Genomic DNA, 5602 nt, shown 5'->3' with positions numbered 1-5602 from the left:
GGAGGGGCTGCTCCAGATCTGGACATCGCCTGTCTCCTGGAGGCCCTGGTTCTCAGAGGGCAAAGGTGGGAGAAACCCTCTGGGTCTCAGGGCCTTGATGGGAGGTGAGCATGGAGCTGTGGGAAGGCCATATTCCTTCCCCTCCCTCCTCTGCCAGAGATGGCCCATGGACATCTTGCCATCTACACTGCCAGCAGCTCTCTCCCCAGCTTCTCAGGAGCCCCCACTGAGCACTGCCAGTGTCTGGTGGTCCCAGTGGTCATTGCTCAGACCCTGACTGGGGGTCAGGAGTCCACTCTACCTCCTAGAAAGTCTATTCACCTCCCTAGCTTACGCAAGTCTTTCTTCCACGTCTCTTTGGTTTTCATTTACAGAAACCATCTATGTTTGTGGAGATTGATCTGGGAGACCATGCTGAAGAGGTAAAAACCCTTCACACAACAAAGCCAAACCACCCACCAGGAAATGCTTGTGCTCAGGCCCACAAAGCTTTTTTGGGGAACTTGCCCCGTGCATGTGTGTGTTGGAGGCTGAGGCAAAGATAGGGACAGCAGCATCAAGAAAGCTCCAGGGTGTTGAGGACTGGTCTAGGGGGCTGGAGGGCACCCCCTCCTTTTTCTCATCCTCCCTCACGCTAACCTGCATGCATTCCAACACTCTTGGGCCTGGGTCAACCATTTGGCTGCCCATGGGCCCTGAGAACTTCTGTGGGATCATGTTGGGGTGTTAGAAAGGGCACAGGCTTAGGAATTAGGAGACCTGGCCTCCATATCCAGCTCTGCCAATAAATGCTCAAACAAGTCACTATACCTCTCTGGGCCTCAGTTGTCTCATATGTCAAATGGGTATCTTAGTAGTACCCACACCCCAGGGTGGTTCTATAAAGCCCTCAAACAGTGTCTAGTACCCAGAAAGCCTCAGTATTAGTATCATCATCTAACCACCTAAGGAATCTGGCCCGATCTTTGCTTTGAGTCCCACCTTACTCCACCACCACTACCACCATCATCAATATCATCACTATCATCATCATCACCATCATCACCACCATCATCACCATCATTACACCATCACCACTATCACCATCATGTTCAGCAGCCACATCATCACCATCGTCATCCCATCATCACCATCATCATCATCATCATTTTCTGTAAGGAGAAGTGTTTGACTCAAAGGTCTCTCTGGGATGTCTTTTCCATTTTTCTGCTGTAGTGAGCAGTCATGCTTGTAGATATTTTTGTCTTGGCCAATTTAAGCTCCAGCCTGAGGGTTATTTTTTTCCAAATTGCACCTTTTATCTCTTTGCCCTCAGAACATGCTGTACAACGAAGAGAGCTGATTAACTCCTGACAAGGCTACCATGGGGCACCACATGTTCTAAGGACTCAAAGAGGCAGAGTGGAGACTAAGGGCCCACGTATCCTGATCTACAATCTAGAGGTCATGGTGGCCTGTATCCAGGCCACAGCTCCTTGGTCAGGGCCCCATAATTAGAAATCTCCACTTGATGGTTCCCAGTCTTGTGGGATTGTGCTCAGGGCCAGTGCAGTCTTCGTGTCTCCATCTGCTCCTTGGGCAGGCCCAGTGTGTCCGGCCTGGGGACTGTGGTTGACCCCCTCCGCCACCCCATCCCCTAAAGTGCTTCTGCTGCTTCTCGCAGGTGGTCACATGTGCCATGAGAGAAGACAAGTGGTCCCAAATGGACATGGGGGATTTGTCAGAAGATGAGTGAGTATTGGGCTCATGCTCGGGGAGGTGGGGAGACTGTTCCTCTACCCCGGTTTCTAGTGGGTCCACTGTGCCTCCCCTCTTCCTCTAGAGTAGTGACGGCGAAACTTTTGAGCTCAGTGTGTCAGCATTTTGAAAAACCCTAACTTAACTCTGGTGCCGTGTCACCTATAGAAATTTTTGATATCTGCAACCATAGTAAAACAAAGACTTATATTTTTGATATTTATTTTATATATTTAAATGCCATTTAACAAAGAAAAATCAACCAAAAAAAATGAGTTCGCGTGTCACCTCTGACACGCGTGTCATAGGTTCGCCATCACTGCTCTAGATGCACGCAGTGTCCTAAGCATTTACCGAGGCTGGGGGTGCTGAGAGGTGGGCAACAGGGCATCGAACCTTCTGCAGTGGTTCTCAACCTTCCTAATGCCGCGGCCCATTAATACAGTTCCTCATGTTGTGGTGACCCCCAACCATAAAATTATTTTCGTTGCTACTTCACCACTGTCATTTTGCTACTGTTATGAATCGTAATGGAAATATCTGATATGCAGGATGTATTTTCATTGTTCGCGACCCACAGGTTGAGAACCGCTGTAAGGGATCTGGCACAACCTTTGCTTTGAGTCCCACCTAACTCCATAGCCAGACTCTCTCTTCCCATCCAATCAAGCAACAAAATGGGCAGAACCGGGGGAAGGAAAAAGAGGGGAAGAAGGGCAGATGAGAGTAGGATATCACCTCATGGGCTACAAAAGGTCACACACCTTGGTCCTGCCGGCAGTGGGAGGACCCCTCACATGTGTCCTGACCCCCACACTCTACTGGGGTGAAGACTCTGTAGGGCCATTGAAGCCCCACCACTTCCCGAGGCCGTTAAGGGTGCTGGGAGAAGGTGGGGTATTTACTTCTAGGCCACCCAAGGGCCCACGGACCTATTTTATTTTAAACAATACAGAGAAGAACACAAGGAAGAAAAGAGCAATGTATTCACCGCTCAGAATGAACAACTATATTAATATCTTGGTTTAATTGTTTGCATACTTTCAGAAAATTTCCATTTGCTTTGTAAAACTGACACATGGTCATTTTAAATAACTTAAATAAGGTGGAATAGCACAACAAAGAAGAAATCACCCAAGTTTCTCTCTCAGGAACAGTGAGGACCACACAGGATTTTGAAGTGTAGATTTGGACCTGGTTTTGAAGTGTAGATTTGGACGCAAAGACAGGCGCTGGTGAAAATTGGCTCCTGGTGAAAATGGGCTCCTCTGTCGGTGCCATTTTTCTGGATCGCCAGCTCTGAATGCTTCTGGCATTACGGCCCTTCGCCTATTAGGCTGTTGTCATTATTGCTGCTTTCCGCCCAGATGTGTGTGTTCGGGGAGAGCGTTTCTGTGAGGCATTTTCATTCCGTCTTCACTCAGACGACCCACCTCTCTTCTGATCTCGACTTACCCAGCTGGTCACGTTGGCTTTTATGATGTGAAAGATTTTGGGATGGTCTTGTCACGCTCTCAAATCTAGGCCTAAAAATAAGCAGTCTTTTCCTAAGCAGACCTTTATTTTCCCCTTCGCTGCTTAATGGATATAGTGACAGATTCAGCCACACTAGGTGCAGCTTGGCAGCTTTATTTTCTGCCCCGAAGGTCGGACAATCCCAGGTCCACCCTCCTGGTCTCTGGGTCTCGGCCCATCACCCCCAGGACCCAGCTCCCCCGGGAAACCTGTGAGTCAGGCCAGCACTCAAAAAGCAAGCTGTGGCCACCGAAGGCCTCTAGGCCAGTGGGAAAGGGGTCTGCAGTGGGCCCCTGGAGGGCTAGGCCTGGACACTTGCTGGGTGAGTCACCTGTCTGTTCTGCTGTGTTGCTCACCTGCAAGCTCAGTTTCCCTCAGAGCAAAAGGCTTCTCTGTCCAGCCTGTGCCTCGGGCCCGCTCAGATGGTGGGGTCAGGTACCCGTATGCCAGTAGCCCATAGCAGCCAGCGGGACATATGGGCACCAAGCCATGGTGGTTCCTGCCAAGGGAGGGGGGCTGCCATCTCATACTGAGGCAGCCTTGGAAGTGGAAACCCCAGTGACCACCCCACAGGGAGGCAAGCACAGGCTGGGCTGGCCGTGGGAACCACCCGTGACACCTGGCTCAGCTAGTCTTTAAGGGTCTCTCGTGTCCACGGGTCCCTCCTGGCCCAGGTCTTCCAGGACAGAGGACAGCAGCCAGGTGGTAGGCAGGTAAACCCCGAGCATCTGGAGGAAAGGCAAGCCTGGCTCTGCACTGGAATCCGCTTTTGTGCGCGGGGCCTGGAAGCCACAGAGAAAAGACCTTGGCTCCCCGGGACGTGAGCAGTGGGGTGCAGTAGAGATCGGAGCAGAGACCCCGTGGCATGCATTTAGGGTTCAAGGGGTGTTGCCAGCACCTGTGGCCCGGGGCCTGCCTCTCTCTCAGCCCCTCCCCTCCTCTCGGCCATCAGGACCAGGACCAGCTGGGTGTGCTGCATTCCATACTCCACCAGAAAGAAGGTGAAGGAGAGCGTGTAGCGGCCCTGGAGAAGGTACTTTGCACATGGTGACGGGTGAACCGGGGGAGTCTGGGGGGGACAGGAAGTAGAATAGAGGGGACCGGGCTGCCTGCCTGCCCTCCCCCCAGCTTCCTCGGTTCCCCTCAGCACCCACTCCTTCTTTCTGGCCGGTAATAGGGGTCTCCACTTCTGTCTCCTGAGGTCGGCCAGGAGGTGCAGAGGGACGCAGACAAGCAGCCCTGAAAACCCCACAGGAACCTGTTTGAAGGGCACCAATGACACGCGTGTGAATCACTGACCCACTGGATGAGCCATGATGCCATCTTTTAAAAAGACACAATAAAGAGTGAACAAAGACGTTCTCCCTCTTCCGCTGCCCTCGGCAGATCCCCCTTCCTTCCTTCCGTGCACCTTGTTCCATGAAATGTAAATGGGGAAAGGGAGGTGGGCTCAGAGAGATGGCATGATGCTGGGCTCGGGGAGATGGCATGAAGCCCTGGCTTCCCAGGCCATGGGCACACAACCCTTCAGATCCTAGGAAACCTCATAAACAAAGTCAGACCCACAGACCTGGAATGGGCCCACGAAATCAGTCCCAGATTACCTGGGGGCTCAGAGACAGCCTGAATCAGGGAGCTGAGGTGCTGCCTCAGAGATGAGCTCTCCTGGGCGGGGCTGTGGGGCTGCCCTGACAAATGAGCAGATGACAGAATAGGCCCCTGTGCTGAGGGCTCATCACACCTCGAGGCTGGGCTCTGCTGCTCGTCCCCCTGGCAAGTGCCCTGTGTCACAGCCCCCTGTCCCTGTGCCTGACCACCAACTGCTGCCGACTAGAAAGGCACCAAGGAACGTTCCAAGAAACCAGTTTGTCCCCTGGCTGGTGTGGGAGTGGGAGGAGGGGATTCTGGTGGGAAGGAGGGGTGGGCTGAGCCGGGCTCTGAGCCCTTGCCACAGAGCAGCACGGGCCCGAGTCCTTTCCCTGGTTCCTCTGCACCTGGCACTGTGCCACAGCCCAGGAAGGTGCCTGGCCCCAGGTCACCCTTTTCCGTTTGTCCATCATCCATCCCTTGCCGCTGTGCGTAGCTGGCCTCATTCTGAGCCACGTGCAGCTCATGCTTGCACAGTGTGGCTCGTTTGGCAGTTTTTTTTTGCTACTTCGCATATAAACTCTCCCAAATCAGAAGCATGTTTCACTGTTCATTGGGCCTCGTCCATGCCGTCTGGGGGTGTCTGCAGGGAGAGTGAGTCCAGGGTGACAGCCTAGAGCCATGGTCGGCAAACCGCAGCTTGCGAGCCACATGCGGCTCTTTGGCCCCTTGAGTGTGGCTCTTCCACAAAATAATAAGAGAG

General features: G+C 52.9%; 1 long non-coding RNA gene across 1 annotated transcript; it reads left to right on the top strand.

Annotated features, from left to right (window-relative positions):
* The first annotated feature begins 372 nt into the window (after nt 1-372).
* On the top strand, nt 373-4570 carry LOC107184027. The gene is made up of 4 exons (XR_001514839.1): nt 373-422; nt 1664-1731; nt 4205-4285; nt 4454-4570. It is a non-coding gene; the product is annotated as an uncharacterized LOC107184027 (long non-coding RNA).
* Nucleotides 4571-5602: the final 1032 nt, after the last annotated feature.

Source organism: Myotis davidii, unplaced genomic scaffold (genome assembly GCF_000327345.1).
Source record: "Myotis davidii unplaced genomic scaffold, ASM32734v1 scaffold444, whole genome shotgun sequence".
Lineage (NCBI taxonomy): Eukaryota > Metazoa > Chordata > Mammalia > Chiroptera > Vespertilionidae > Myotis > Myotis davidii.
Note: the sequence above shows the minus strand (reverse complement) of the source record. Positions and strands in the feature narration are given on the sequence as shown.